Source organism: Phyllobates terribilis, unplaced genomic scaffold (assembly GCF_046119375.1).
Source record: "Phyllobates terribilis strain yellow unplaced genomic scaffold, ASM4611937v1 Scaffold_2__4_contigs__length_985480577, whole genome shotgun sequence".
NCBI classification, from domain to species: Eukaryota; Metazoa; Chordata; class Amphibia; order Anura; family Dendrobatidae; genus Phyllobates; species Phyllobates terribilis.
Window position 1 is genome coordinate 714,021,312 of NW_027362762.1, and position 16,523 is coordinate 714,037,834.

At 43.5% G+C, this 16,523-nt stretch overlaps 1 protein-coding gene across 1 annotated transcript in view; it reads left to right on the forward strand.

Moving 5' to 3' along the window:
- LOC141226667 (uncharacterized) overlaps positions 1-16,523 on the forward strand; it is a 189,762-nt gene that overhangs the window by 142,719 nt on the left and 30,520 nt on the right. The window contains exon 3 of the transcript XR_012293808.1: positions 25-171. The gene's annotated coding sequence lies outside the window, so the exon portion shown is untranslated. The remainder of the gene's footprint in view (positions 1-24; positions 172-16,523) is intronic.

Genomic DNA, 16,523 nt, shown 5'->3' on the forward strand with positions numbered 1-16,523 from the left:
TATAATAAAACTCTCATTTTTAAGGGCATCATGTGGGGATGTGCTGGAGAAGACCGGAGGAGATGGAAGTCTGCAGAGGCGAGCTGTGGCTGTGAAAACTCATCATGGAGTCTGGACAAGATAAAGACAAGAAAGAAAACAATTCCAATCAGAGACAACGTCATCTATCAGGTACCTGGATGTAATTTTTTTTTGTGATACTGACTAATTCTCATATTTTTATTTATGATGGGAGCATTAAAGGGTTTGTCCAAGTTTGTGATGAGTCTGCAGTCATTCTATGTGACTGCAGACTTCTGGATTCTCACAATGCGTAGTACACGCTGTCAGGATACTCTGGTGCCGGCGATTTGCATATAATGTGGTCACGTGCAGACTAGACAAAATGGGTGGCCTAACTCAATGAAAATTAATTGAGCAAGACCGGACATGTCTAGTAGGAATGAGGCCATAAGTATACAAATTGCATACTTGTGTTCACATGACCATCCACTCTTGCCATCGGCATGGGAGAAAAGTGTGCAGGTCATGTGCTGTGAGAATTCACAAACCTGCAGTCACCTAGATTAACTGCAGACTTTCATCTCAAACCTGGACAAGCTCTTTAATTATAAAATGAAGCCCTGTAGCCAATCCTAACAGCCTGTAATATATTCACTTTCAGAATTCAGCTCTACTTGGAGGCTCCATCAGTCATCACATGGCCACTTCACCCATATGCAATTTTTATGCTTATGGTCACATGACAATTCGCTTCTCTTCCTGCTTCTCTCAGTTTTTCACTGAACATTGAGAGAATTAGGGAGAGCAGCTAGTCGGCATGTGACTAAATGTGCAAACCGCATATGTGCTTCAGGAGGGGGGCGCCAAACTGAATTCATGTCCAGGTGCCAGAAAACCTAGATACACAGATAAATAGATAGATAGATAGATAGATAGATAGATAGATAGATAGATAGATAGATAGATAGATAGATAGATAGATAGATAGAGATACACCATGTTTCAATTTATTATGCAAATTGGATTTAAGTGTCATAAATATGTAATTTTTTGTCAAATAAATTCATGGATGGTATTGTGTCTTTGGATCACTGAAATCAATATCAAACACCTGTGATAATTATTTTGCCAGGTACACCGAACCGAATTAATGGAAAAAAAAAACTACTTAAGGACAATCCACATTATTAAGCACGCTACAGGTTTCAAGCAATATGAGAATGAAAAATGATTTTTCTGCTGCCGAAAAGTGTCAAAAGTGCAATGCCTTAGACAAGGTGTGAAAATATTAGATATTTTACGAAAACTTAAAGGGAATCTGTCAGCGCAGGTTTTTGCTACCTCATCGAAGAGAAGCATAATGTAGGCAAAGAGACCCTGAATCCAACTATACAGTGCTGGCCAAAAGTATTAGCACCCCTGCAATTCTGTCAGATAATACTCAGTTTCTTCCTGAAAATGATTGCAATCACAAATTCTTTGGTATTATTCACTTCATTTAATTTGTCTTCAATGCAAAAAACACAAAAAGAATTGTCCTAAAGCCAAATTGGATATAATTCCACACCAAACCTAAAAAAGGGGGTGGACAAAAGTATTGGCACCCTTTGAAAAATCATGTGATGCTTCTCTAATTCGTGTAATTAACAGCACCTGTAATATACCTGTGGCACCTAACAGGTGTTGGCATCAACTAAAGCACACTTGCAGCCAGTTAACATGGATTAAAGTTGACTCAACCTCTGTCCTGTGTCCTTGTGTGTACCACATTGAGCATGGAGAAAAGAAAGAAGACCAAAGAACTGTCTGAGGACTTGAGAAACCAAATTGTGAGGAAGCATGAGCAATCTCAAGGCTACAAGTCCATCTCCAAAGACCTGAATGTTCCTGTGTCTTCCGTGCGCAGTGTCATCAAGAAGTTTAAAGCCCATGGCACTGTGGCTAACCTCCCTAGATGTGGACGGAAAAGAAAAATTGACGAGAGATTTCAACGCAAGATTGTGCGGATGGTGGATAAAGAACCTCGACTAACATCCAAACAAGTTCAAGCTGCCCAGCAGTCCGAGGGTACAACAGTGTCAACCCGTACTATCCGTCGACGTCTGAATGAAAAGGGACTGTAAGGTAGGATACCCAGGAAGACCCCACTTCTTACCCCGAGACATAAAAAAGCCAGGCTTCAGTTTGCCAAAACTTACCTGAGAAAGCCTAAAATGTTTTGGAAGAATGTTCTCTGGTCAGATGAGACAAAAGTAGAGATTTTTGGGAAAAAGCATCAACATAGAGTGTACAGGAAAAAAAAAAGAGGCATTCAAAGAAAAGAACACGGTCCCTACAGTCAAACATGGCGGATGTTCCCTGATGTTTTGGGGTTGCTTTGCTGCCTCTGGCACTGGACTGCTTGACCGTGTGCATGGAATTATGAAGTCTGAAGACTACCAACAAATTTTGCAGCATAATGTAGAGCCCAGTGTGAGAAAGCTGGGTCTCCCTCAGAGGTCATGGGTCTTCCAGCAGGACAATGACCCAAAACACACTTCCAAAAGTACTATAAAATGGTTTGAGAGAAAGCACTGGAGACTTCTAAGGTGGCCAGCAATGAGTCCAGACCTAAATCCCATAGAACACCTGTGGAGAGATCTCAAATGGCAGTTTGGAGAAGATACCCTTCAAATATCAGGGACATGGAGCAGTTTGCCAAAGAAGAATGGTCTACAATTCCAGCAGAGCATTGTAAGAAACTCATTGATGGTTACCGGAAGCGGTTGTTCGCAGTTATTTTGGCTAAAAATTGTGCAACCAAGTATTAGGCTGAGGGTGCCAATACTTTTGTCCGGCACTTTTTTGGAGTTTTGTGTGAAATGATCAATGATTTTATTTTTGCTTCATTCTCTTTTGTGTTTTTTCCTTGCAAGCAAATTAAATGATGATAATAATACCAAAGAATTTATGATTGCAATCATTTTCAGGAAGAAGCTGAGTATTATCTGACAGAATTGCAGGGGTGCCAATACTTTTGGCCAGCACTGTATATCACTCAGTTTATTGGGTACAGCCATTCTGAGACAGTTATTTGATTTGTTAATGCAGCAGATCTGAGAAGGCTAACCTCGCCTACACCAGGTACCCTATGTAGACAGATATAGACAGTGAGGTGCTTATCACAGAAAGGGGCGGAGTTGGACTACGAGTCATTCGCTGCTGTAGCTGTAGTCCAAGCAATGATAACCACTGGGTGATTTAAGCTTCAGTCTAAGTACACAAGACCACACAGTCAAACATGTGACACATCGCTGAGTTCAGTGTTTTAACCCCTATCTCATGCTGTCCTCAGCTTACATAGCAAAAACCTGTTGACATGTTCCCTTTAAAGAAGTTCTTCACTACTAATTTAACACCCTTTCATATATCCTAAAACTTCCTAACTATAATTTTTCCAATATACTCCTATTATATGCACTGCTCCTGTAAGCTCATCTCTGTGTGGGTCATCTAGTCTTCTGTTGTGATTCTGGCTCTGCTACTTCTGGTCTAAAAACCACAGTCAGACGTAATGAGCAGCTCACGTCATTAATGGGGGTGGGGATAACTATCAGTGAGTGACAGCAGTCTCAGCACACATGCTCAGTAGTGATGAGCGAGCGTGCTAGTTTAACCCTTTAAACGAACACGCTCGGGTACTCGCCGAGTAGTTTTGTCATGCTCGGCATTTCAGTAACAGCCGCCGCAGCTGCTTGTGTCACAGCTGTTAGACAGCTGTGACACATGCAGGGATAGGCTGTTTGACAGGCTATCCCTGCATGTGTCACAGCTGTCTAACAGATGCTCCAAAGCATCAGTAGGATTTGTGCAGTGGAGGAGAGTGAAGTCTGATCTGAGCATGTGTGCTCTGACTGCTGTCACTAACAAAGGTAGCCTTGCCCCCCACCAATGATGTTCACTACTCAGTTTGTCCGATTCCAGTTTCCAAACTAGAAGCAGCAGAGTCAGAATCATAAAAAAAGACTAGATGACCCACACAGAGATGAGCGTACAGGAGCAAGGCATATAATAGAAGTGTATTAGAAAACTGCTAGTTAGAAAGAGTTAGGCCCACCCCAAAGCATGAGAATATCATTATCTCAAAACTGAAAATAAAGATTAAACAACAACCACAGGATGGATTTCATCAACCAAGGTATCATTTGTAACCGCGCCAACCTGACAGTGTATGTGTGTGCATAAATCTACTATTTGGCCACCCCTGAACAGTGCTCACGAGCAGAAATGGTTGCAGTGGGTTAAGACATGCATGAATGCTCATTTTATAACAGTCTTGTTTACTGATGAATGCCATGCAACCCTGGATGGTCCAGATGGATGGAGTAGTAGATGCATCATGTCCCAACAACGCTGTTACATCAGCTAAGAGGTGGTGGAGTCAAGTTTTAGGCAGGAATCATGAGAAGTCTGGTGGGCCCCTTTAGAGTCCCAAAAGTAGTGAAAATTACCTTGGCAAAGTATAGAGAGTTTCTGACTGACAGCTTTTTTCATGGTACAAAACAAACCATTCCATCCATAGCAAAATCATCTTCATGCATGACAATGCACCATCTCATGCTGCGAAGAATACCTCTAAACCATTGGCTGCTATGGGCATAAAAGGAGAGAAGTCATGGGGTGGACACCATTCTTCCCTGACCTCAACCCTATTGAGAACATATGGAGTATCCTCAAGCAAAAGATCGATGAGTGTGGGAGTCAGTTCACATCAAAACAGCAGCTCTGGGAGGCTATTCTGACATCGTGCAAAGAAATTCAAGCAGAAACTATCAAATAATTCACAAGTTCAATGGATGGAAGAATTGCAACGGTAATAACAAAGACGGGGTCCTATGTTAACATTTATCTTGGCCTGTTAAGATGTTTTTAAAAAAGTCTTTAATTTCAGTGAATGTGACCTCTTGACGCTGCAAATTCAACAAATCACCATTTTCAATTCTTTAGAACATAAAAAATGTTTGGAAACTCTGTTGTCCATAATAATTTGGAACAATGCATTTTGAGTTTTTTCAATTTTGAAAAAATACTTTTACCATTGGGAGGTTTGTGCAATAAAATATAATTTATACTCTAATGGTTGATGATTTGCACATTATACTGACTCATTTGCATCAGCCATTTAGGAAAACCAGAGGAAAATAGCATCAGCATAATAATTGAGAACGCGGTATAGATAGATAGCTACCCATCTGTCTGTCTGTCTGTCTAAGAAAGGTGAAACTTAAAATTCTTAACAAAAAAGTTTGATGAAATAAGAGAGACAAGAGGAACTGTAGAGCAGGGATGGGAAACCTCAGGCCCGCGGGCCGTTTATGGCCCGCAATGACCATTCCTCTGGACCTAGGGCAAATTTCCGGTGACCGCTGTGCTTGTGCTGGTAGATACATTTTGACAGCTGCAGGCCCTTTAATTTCTTCCTGGTCTGCGAGTATGTGCATGCAGCTTTCACTACTGAATGCTGTGTCAAGTGCAATAAAAGATTACGTTCTGACACTGGCCAGTGCCAGGACGTACTTAGTGGGCGGAGTTAGGGCACGATGCGCTCCTTTACAGAATAATACAGCAGCGGCAGCCCCTATGTCTCCTGTGATGTCTATGCTACAGCCCCATGTCTCATTTGATGTCTATGCCTCAGCCTCATGTCTCCTGTGAGGTCTATGCCACAGCTCCGTGTCTCCTGTGATGTCTATGCCGCAGCCCCATGTCTCATGTAATGTCTATGCCTCAGCCTCCACGTATCATATGTAACGTATATAAAACAGTGTCAGTTTCTCCTAAGTGATATAGCCGTCTTGGTGTCTCCTATGTGTTGTATATACAGCAGTCTCGGTGTCTCCTATGTGATATATACTGCAGATCTCCCACTGCTTGAGTTCTATAAATGTATCGTGAGCAGTGATGAATTTTCCACTTTGAAGAGACCTGCAGTCTAATCTACATCTGTGTTCGGTACGACTTATTAGTTCTTTACAAAACTTATCATCATATATAGTCACCTGCCCTTCAGACTGACGCAGATCTGGAAAAGCAGTTACGAGTAGCAGCATTATCCATACCACCTAACATCACAGCTACACCAAAGAGGAGCAGTTCCAGCCATCACATTAGGGGTGAGTTAATTAATTGTTTGACTAAATATAGCAGGGTCATTTTCAAGTTGTTAACTTGGTACGGCCCCCGAAGGATGGTAGAAATATTAAAATGACCCTTTGTAGAAAAAAGGTTCCCCAGCCCTGCTGTAGAGATCACTAGAAAATTAGGATGGAGTCTGATGAACACCTCGAGTTGAGGTAGAAATGCATTTCTCTTGCATAAATTAAGCCAGGTGATTTGCATATCCCATTTAAACTAGTTTTCTTAAGTGCAGCGTTTACTAACGCATCCTGGTGGTTTTTCCGAGAGCATCTATCGTTCCTCTTTGTACTGCTCCTTCTATTTTTCCATTGTGGCTCCCCTGGTGGGAGTCTGGTTCCTTGCATTTAGCAGCAGAAGCATAGGAGAATTTCATGGTGGATACCTGGAATATGTTTGGTGTTGTGCCCTCAGCACAACCATCTGAGGTGAGCAATAAACTGTACCTCCATCTTTCGTCTTATCTTTTTGGTACCATACTTAGATACGTTGTTTGTTTTTTTCGATAAAGTTTGATGTCATGTGATCTTAATAAATAAATCAATAGAAATTCTAAAAGAACACATTTGGACAGTGGTTAATATGATAAATTTCATGTCTTCAGGCATATTAACTATGCAGATGCTTTCTATACATATGCTAAGTAAGATTTGACACCTTTGGCAAATATCATACAAGAGATTTCTAAATTATCATTGTAAAGTCACCACCTGTTTAGGACCTTTATTAGAAGGGAGAGCAATTCACACTTTACAGGACCAAATATGTATCAGTATTACAAGGAATTTATTTGAAAAATATTGTGACTTTTGCACTGGCTTGTCATTTTTCTAAAAAAGTGAGGGGACCTTTATGAAAATGGAAAGTATCAACCACCACACAAGAAATTTACTATAATCTTTACCACAAAAAGAGTGTGAATTGTAACTCAAATCTATGCCACATTATAGCTGGTGTATATTTCATATTTTGCAGCACAGTCAGCCCGAAGAGGCACCAACTTTATTAGGAGGCTTGATAAAATTCCACTGTTGACACATGTTGTCACTTCTTCCAGGTTCTCCACAGGTATAAATTAATTGCTGGGATTTCAACAGAGGCAGGGTCAGACTGGCCCACTGGAGAATCCCCCGGTAGGCCCTTGTGCAGGAGTGAGCCACTCCCCAACATGAGCAGTACTTGGTCCAACACATTGACAATATGTATAGACAAAAACAGCATCTCCTCATTCATTCATTCATTCATTCAACAAGCTACCTAGTTTATTATTTTATAGAAGCAAAGGGAAATTTGTGAAAGAGGGTAATTGTTACACGTATGCCGCTAGGTTCAGATAGGGGCGAGACAGGTTACATAAATTCTTTGGGGGAACGTTACTCAGGGCGACCATAGACCATATGCTGCAGCTTCTTTCAGGCACACAGGGGTATTGACCCTCAGGTACAGACACATAGGTTGTTTCACTTGCTTGACCATACACACTTGACAAGAGTCCTCATAAACGGTAGAACAGTAGCATTTAATAAGAAGCCGCACAGCCAGTGCAAGTTAAGTCTTATGAGCAACAGGCTCCAGTGACAAACAGTACAGTTTCCTTAGCAGTACAGCAGTTCACAGTCTTCCCAGTAGTACAGTACAGCACATTTCTAATGCAAAGGCACATTAATGAACACAGCATTCCTAACAACACAGTGAGATGGAGGAGGAGGATGGGGGGGTGTTTACAGAGGGAAATGATCCCTGTGACACCATTTCTTCCAGTCCTTATATTTCTGCCTGACAATGCTCTGCACCGCTAGTTCAGGAACTCTACCTGACATGTGCTTAGCTTCACTCCTGACTTGAATCCTTTTCACTTGTAGGGGCGCTTCTGTGAGATACAGAACACACACACCACCTTTCTCTTCACCTCCAGCCAGACAGTAAACAACTTCCGCACAATCCCCCTGGGGCTCTGCTAAAACACTCCCCTTCTCCTGTGACTGTGTTAACCCCTCTAGTTGCTGGATGCTTCTGGAGCACAACACTTCCTGTCTCATGTGCTTGTGTTACTTCTAATAGTTGCTGAATGCTTTTAAAGCAACAGCACTACTTCTGCATGTCACACTCTTCCCTCCTTTTTGAATGTCGTCCATGACATTTGTCTTAATTGGTCAATCTGACGAATTCTGAGACAGTGGTGAAAGTTGGATAACGTTATATACAAATTGGCATTGTCAAATTGGTATAACGTTTATAAACATTGATAGCAACCTAATCTTACGACCTTTTTCTTGTAGGATGCCTGTAAGAAATAAACAACACAATTAAAACAATTAGCATCTCTTTAGCTGGAGCTTTTCGTACGTCTTCAACCAGCTCTTTCTCTCTATGCTTTAACAGTTCTTTGTTTGCACAAAGTCTTTTAAGGAAAATCAAAGCATGAAAACAAGTCTTTCCACCAGTACTGCCTCTCGGTGGTGAATACCACTCAAGTGGGCTTACCTGGTCCGCAGGCAGAGATACCTGTTTCCAGTTGACAGTCCTTGGCACTTGACTCAGTTCACCAAGTGTCTCATACGGCAGCATCACGGGCCTCCTCACTTCTCGAGTCGACATCCTCTTGGTGGGTTGTTCCTCAGAGACCATAGGTTCTTCGGTCACAGAAGTTTCTTCCGCCGCACTCATTTCCTGTGCTTCCTCAGATGCTCTTGGAGTTGCCTCTGTAAGTTCCTGTACTTCTCCCGAGTCACTTGTCTCTGCACAGTCTGGTAATTCTGCTCCTCCTGAGTGTCGATCAGTCTCGTCAGGGGCCGATGTTTGATCATCATATCTGAATTGGACTTCATCTGTACTCCTTGGTACAAACTCTGGAGCCTCAGGATTTAGTTCGCTCTCCTGAGGATGGTACGTCCCTCTCTTTGCAGGTCCGAGAAATACAACAGTGTGTTCTTTTCCATCAGGTCTTTCAAGGTCACTATCCACCTGGAAGTCTGGTTGTGGTGGGAGATAATCACAGGGTAGTAGTAAATTCCAATGGACTATTCTGTTTTTTTTGTCTCCCATTTCCAATCGGATTTCATACACTGGGCTGTCATTGGCTTTCCTCCTCACGACCAAATACATCTTGTCTTCCCAGTATGATATAAGTTTTCCTGGACCGCCTTTCTCAGGTACGTTCTTGACTAGCTCCTGGCTTCTCGGTGCCAATTCTGCTCCATAACATTTTCGATCATAGTACTCCTTGCTCTTGCTCTGTCCTTGCGTAACCACTGTTGTATGCCTCTGCCATCCGTTCCTTCCATTTCCAAACGTACTCCAGATACATTCTGTAAATCTCTGACACCGGAGTATCGAACATGATGTCGATTGGCAGTCTTGGCGATCGTCCATACAATAGGAAAAAGGGTGAGTAACCCGTTGCATCGCTCTTTGTACAGTTATAGGCATGTACCACTTTTGACTGAGAACTCTTCCAGTCTTTCTTCTCATCAGCTGTTAAAGTGCGCAACATCGACAATAATGTCCGGTTAAAATGTTCCACTTGTCCATTACCCTCTGGGTGATAGGGCGTTGTGTGGGATCTCTGAATTCTACAGTACTTTCCTAGTTTGGCAAAGAGCTGGTTCTCAAATTCTCTTCCTTGGTCGTGGTGTAACCTCATAGGGAACCCAAAACTCAAAGCAAAATCATTGAAGATCTTCTCTGCCGCTGTTCGACCCGATTTATTGGTGGTGGCATATGCTTGAGCACATCGAGTGAAATGGTCCATCACCACCAAGATGTATTCGTAACCACCTTTGCACGTCTCGAGATGTAGAAAGTCTATTGAGACCATCTCAAACGGATACGTAGTTTGGATGTTGCCCATAGGTGCCCGGGTTGATGTGTTGGGACGTTTGTCTTTCAGACACCCACACTCCCTGGTCACGTACCTCTAAATATCTCTCTGCATGTACGGCCAGAAGAAACTTTCACAGATCAAATTTGTTGTCCTTTCCACTCCCAGGTGTCCCATGTTTTCATGGAGTTCTTTGAAGACTAACCTATGGAATACTCTGAGCAGTACCAATGGCTGATTTTGTCCTCCTTTACGATACAGGATACCATCTTCACTGAGGTAGTGGTAGGTAGGCTTCGTCCATTCTTTAATTAAAACAGACACTGCTGGTGACTCATTGTCTCTCTCCCGTTTACTTGGAAATCGATTTTGATCCACATAAAGTAGTATTCTACCAATTATCTGATCTTCCCATTGTGCTCTATGGATTTTTCCTTGTGGTATTTGTTGAATAGACCAGGGGTGATCTTGTTTTCTCGCTTTTATGGTGGTTTCCACCGTCAACGGATACTACAATGGTGTGTCTTCCTCCTGATAAGCTTGTACTGCTTGGGTAGTGCTCTCAATTGCTTCCAGACTGACTTCCTCCGAGCATTCTTGCATGAACTGCTCAGGCTCTAGAGGCATTTTCGACAATCCGTCAGCATCGGCATTGCATTTTCCTTGCCTGTACTTGATACTGAAATTGAAGTCAGCTAGTTCAGCGACCCATCTCTGACCCGTTGCATTCAGTTTGGCTGTAGTGAGGACATACAGTTAGGTCCATATATATTTGGACAGAGACAACATTTTTCTAATTTTGGTTCTAGACATTACCACAATAAATTTTAAACAAAACAATTCAGATGCAGTTGAAGTTCAGACTTTCAGCTTTCATTTCAGGGTATCCACATTAAAATTGGATGAAGGGTTTAGGAGTTTCAGCTCCTTAACATGTGCCACCCTGTTTTTAAAGGGACCAAAAGTAATTGGACAGATTAAATAATTGTAAATAAAATGTTCATTTCGAGTACTTGGTTGAAAACCCTTTGTTGGCAATGACTGCTTGAAGTCTTGAACTCATGGACATCACCAGACGCTGTGTTTCCTCCTTTTTGATGCTCTGCCAGGCCTTCACTGCGGTGGTTTTCAGTTGCTGTTTGTTTGTGGGCCTTTCTGTCTGAAGTTTAGTCTTTAACAAGTGAAATGTATGCTCAATTGGGTTGAGATCAGGTGACTGACTTGGCCATTCAAGAATATTCCACTTCTTTGCTTTAATAAACTCCTGGGTTGCTTTTGCTTTATGTTTTGGGTCATTGTCCATCTGTAGTATGAAACGACGACCAATCAGTTTGGCTGCATTTGGCTGGATCTGAGCACACAGTATGGCTCTGAATACGTCAGAATTCATTCGGCTGCTTCTGTCCTGTGTCACATCACCAATAAACACTAGTGACCCAGTGCCACTGGCAGCCATGCATGCCCAAGCCATCACACTGCCTCCGCCATGTTTTACAGATGATGTGGTATGCTTTGGATCATGAGCTGTGCCACGCCTTCGCCATACTTTTCTCTTTCCATCATTCTGGTAGAGGTTGATCTTGGTTTCATCTGTCCAAAGAATGTTCTTCCAGAACTGTGCTGGCTTTTTTAGATGTTTTTTAGCAAAGTCCAGTCTAGCCTTTTTATTCTTGATGCTTATGAGTGGCTTGCACCGTGCAGTGAACCCTCTGTATTTACTTTCATACAGTCTTCTCTTTATGGTAGATTTGGATATTGATACGCCTACCTCCTGGAGAGTGTTGTTCACTTGGTTGGCTGTTGTGAAGGGGTTTCTCTTCACCATGGAGATTATTCTGCGATAATCCACCACTGTTGTCTTCCGTGGGCGCCCAGGTCTTTTTGCATTGATGAGTTCACCAGTGCTTTCTTTCTTTCTCAGGATGTACCAAACTGTTGATTTTGCCACTCCTAAGATTGTAGCAATTTCTCGGATGGGTTTTTTCTGTTTTTGCAGCTTAAGGATGGCTTGTTTCATCTGCATGGAGAACTCCTTTGACCGCATGTTTACTTCACAGCAAAACCTTCCAAATGCAAGCAACACACCTCAAATCAACTCCAGGCCTTTTATCTGCTTAATTGAGAATGACATAACGAAGGGATTGCCCACACCTCTCCATGAAATAGCCTTGGAGTCAATTGTCCAATTACTTTTGGTCCCTTTAAAAACAGTGTGGCACATGTTAAGGAGCTGAAACTCCAAAACCCTTCATCCAATTTTAATGTGGATACCCTCAAATGAAAGCTGAAAGTCTGAACTTCAACTGCATCTGAATTGTTTTGTTTAAAATTCATTGTGGTAATGTCTAGAACCAAAATTAGAAAAATGTTGTCTCTGTCCAAATATATATGGACCTAACTGTAGGTCAAAGGGTTGTTGTCAGTGTATACCTTAAACTCTTTGCTGTAATAGAGATAATCTCTAAATCGTTCACAGATAGCCCATTTCAATGCCAGGAACTCCAATTTTCCAGAAAGTAGATGGCAATTCTTCTCGTCGTTTGTCAACGTTCTAGAACCGTAACCGATGACTCTCAATTTTCCATCTTGATGCTGATACAGGGCAGCTCCCAGTCCAACTTGAGAAGCGTCACAATGAAGAACAAATGGTAAATTGAAATCAGGATATCCCAAGATGGGTGATTTTACCAGGTAGTCTACTAGTTCTTTAAATACCTCCTGGTGGTTTGCTGTCCAGAGAATAGGCTGTTGGGACAAAACAGCGTTGTTTCTTTTAAGCACGGTCCTACCCGCGTTCTTCTTTTTCTCCGTGGGTGTTGTTGTCTCTGTTGTCCCCCCCAAGAGGAGGTATAGTGGGGCGGCAATCCTGGAGAAGTTCCGAACGTAAATACAATAGTAGGAGAGGAATCCTAATATCTGCCTCAACTCCCCAACGGTAGAGGGCTGCTTGTCTTTTAAGGCCAATACCAGAGCGATTTCTGCTGGGTCCATGGTATATCCTTCTCCCTAGAAATCGGACGTGTCTTTTGAACAGTTCACACTTCTTTGGGGTCAACTTAACTCCGTGCTGTTGACACCGTTGTAATACGGTCCTGACGTGTTCACATGCTCTCGGAAGGTTTTACTGTGTACCACATTGTCATCCAAATACGACTAGCAGATATCGTCCCTCAATCCTTCTAAACATGTCTCCATGCTCCTCTGGAATTCTGCTGGAGCTGAACTGAGCCCAAACGGTATGCGAATCCACTCAAATAATCTCCACGGTGTGATGAATGCTGTCAAGGGTCTACTGGACTCTTCATCAAACCCTTGGTGGTATGCCTTACCCTGAACGAGGACAGAGAACCAGGTGCTTCCTGATAGGCTATCCAGCATATCTTGGATCTTTGGTATCGGGTGTCGATCAGGTACTGACTTTCGGTTTAGTTCCCGGTAATCACAACAGAGTCTCAACGTACCGTCCTTATTCCTAACACAGACAATAGGAGAGGAATAAGTCGACTTTGACTTTTGGACCCAACCTCTGTTGATTAGGTCTTGTAAATACTCTTTCACTTCATGATGTAATGGTTTTGGCACAGACATGTAACTTCTGGTTACTGGGGTCATGTCTTTCAATTTGATTTTCAACTGCAACGACGGGATACAGCCTATATCAGAGTCATCTTTGGAGAATACTTGACACTCTTCTCTCAGCATCTGTTTTGCTACCGCTCGATCTTCAGCACCCAAGTGTTCCAGGAGTACTGGGGGATCCCAGGACTCCGAGGTGGGCGTGCAATTTCTTCCCCTGGGCAACTCCTGTTCGTTGGTGGGGAGACTGAATTCACTGTAGACCGCTGGGCGGGGCTCACACTGGCTGCATATACCGTTTTAATGGTTTCGATGTGACCTAACACAGTCTTTGGATCCAGTCTAATTTCGTGTCTTGTAGTATTCATCACCGGTACTGTAACTCGAGCAAACCCACCAGTAGGAATTATAAGCACAGTCTCACCTTGAACTAGGCCTTCCGGAAGTTCTGAGGAGTCTTTTTGCACGAACAGTCTTTTCTGGACTTTTCTTCCCACTTCTACCCGGACTCCACACCTCACCCCCACCATTTGGTTTGCAGGGATGATGGTTGGGCGCAAGCCTACCTTGACTTCTTTTAGGTCCATTGTATTCTGTGCTTTCTTTACTCTATGAATCATGTTTTCTGCCATGGTGTTGGGTATGGTGATTGCATTCAACACCAGCGCCCCTGCTTTGTGTTTCGTGATGACCTCACTGATTACATTATAACCCAGGATAGGATCCTCTGCCACGTTCTGATCACTGGTAAAGAGAAAAGGTACCAAAAGCTTGATGGTGTTGCTGTTCTTTGTGGTCCTGAGTTGGAAGGTCACTTCCACCCAGCCTATGAAAGGGATTTCGGTCTGGTTGACAGCTTTGCCATGTAGTTCCACTAATCCCAAGAGTTCTTTTAGTGGCCGAAGGCAAGTGTGTGGCATGTAGCGCCTTCTCCATTCTTCATTTAAAAGGCTCGCTTGGGCTCCTGTGTCCCACAGTGCTTTTACTAGGAGTCCATCTAGCTGGCACTGTATAAAGCACCTTTCACCGATTAGGCTGATGAGGTTATCTTTACTGACTGAGGAATTCTCCTACCAGGAGTACATCATTTGACCTCCGCACTGGGCATTAAGTAACTGATGCCATTGTCTCCCTTGCAGCTGTGGTAGACGGGAAAACACTTGGGGATAGTACTGATGCAGCTGTTTTGGATTTGCTTCTGGGGCCTCCTCTGTGTCGCGGTTACCAGTTGCCCTGCACTGGTCACCTCCTGACTTTTTATTATTATTATTATTATTATTATTTATTATTATAGCGCCATTTATTCCATGGCGCTTTACATGTGAAAAAGGGGGTATAATACAAGAACAATTTCAATAATCTTGAACACAATGTGACAGCGACTGGTACAGGCGGAGCGAGGACCCTGCCCGCGAGGGCTCACAATCTACGAGGGATGGGTGAGGATACAGTAGGTGAGGGTAGAGCTGGTCGTGCAGCGGTATGGTGGAGCGGTGGTTACTGCAGGTTGTAGGCTTGTCGGAAGAGGTGGGTCTTCAGGTTCCTTTTGAAGGTTTCCACGGTAGGCGAGAGTCTGATACGTTGGGGTACAGAGTTCCAGAGTAGGGCGGAAGCACGGGAGAAATCTTGTATACGGTTGTGGGAGGAGGAGATAAGAGGGGAGTAGAGCAGGAGATCTTGTGAGGATCGGAGGTTGCGTGCAGGTATGTAACGGGAGACTAGGTCGGAGATATATGGAGGAGACAGGTTGTGAATGGCTTTGTATGTCATGGTTAGGGTTTTGAACTGGAGTCTCTGAGCAATGGAGAGCCAGTGAAGAGATTGACAGAGAGGAGAGGCCGGGGAATAGCGGGGGGACAGGTTGATTAGTCGAGCAGCAGAGTTTATGATAGATTGGAGGGGTGCGAGAGTGTTAGAGGGGAGGCCACAGAGCAGGAGGTTGCAGTAGTCAAGGCGGGAGATGATGAGGGCGTGCACTAGTGTTTTTGCAGATTCATGGTTTAGGAATGTGCGGATCCGGGAGATATTTTTAAGTTGGAGTCGGCAGGAAGTGGAAAGGGCTTGGATATGTGGTTTGAAGGAGAGTTCCGAGTCCAGGGTTACCCCGAGGCAGCGAGCTTGAGGGACTGGGGAGAGTGGGCAGCCATTGACTATGATGGATAGGTCAGTTGGGAGGGTTGAATGAGATGGCGGAAAGATGATGAATTCTGTTTTGTCCATGTTAAGTTTTAGAAATCTAGCAGAGAAGAAGGATGAAATAGCAGACAGACATTGTGGGATTTTGGTTAATACGGAGGTGATATCGGGTCCAGAGAGGTAGATCTGTGTGTCATCAGCACAGAGGTGATAATGAAAGCCATGAGCTATGAGCTGTCCCAGGCCTAAGGTGTAGATGGAGAAGAGCAGGGGTCCTAGAACTGAACCTTGGGGGACACCGACAGATAGGGGGCGAGATGAAGAGGTGGTGTGTGAGTGGGAGACACTGAATGTCCGGTCTGTTAGGTATGAGGAGATCCAGGATAGGGCCAAGTCTGTGATGCCGAGAGATGAGAGAGTCTGTAGTAAGAGGGAATGGTCCACTGTGTCAAAGGCAGATGACAGGTCTAGGAGGAGGAGGACAGAGTAGTGTCGCTTAGATTTGGCGGTTAGTAGGTCGTTTGTGACTTTAGTCAGTGCAGTTTCAGTAGAATGGTGCGGTCGGAAACCAGATTGTAGGCGGTCAAAGAGGGAGCAGGAGGAGAGGTGGGAGGACAGTTCAGAATGGACATGTTGTTCCAGCAGTTTTGAGGCATAGGGGAGAAGTGATATGGGGCGATAGCTAGACACAGAGGATGGGTCAAGGGAGGGCTTTTTGAGGATGGGTGTGATTGAGGCATGTTTGAAACATGAGGGGAAGACACCAGTTGTTAGTGACAGGTTGAAGAGGTGGGCTAGGGCTGGGATGAAGATA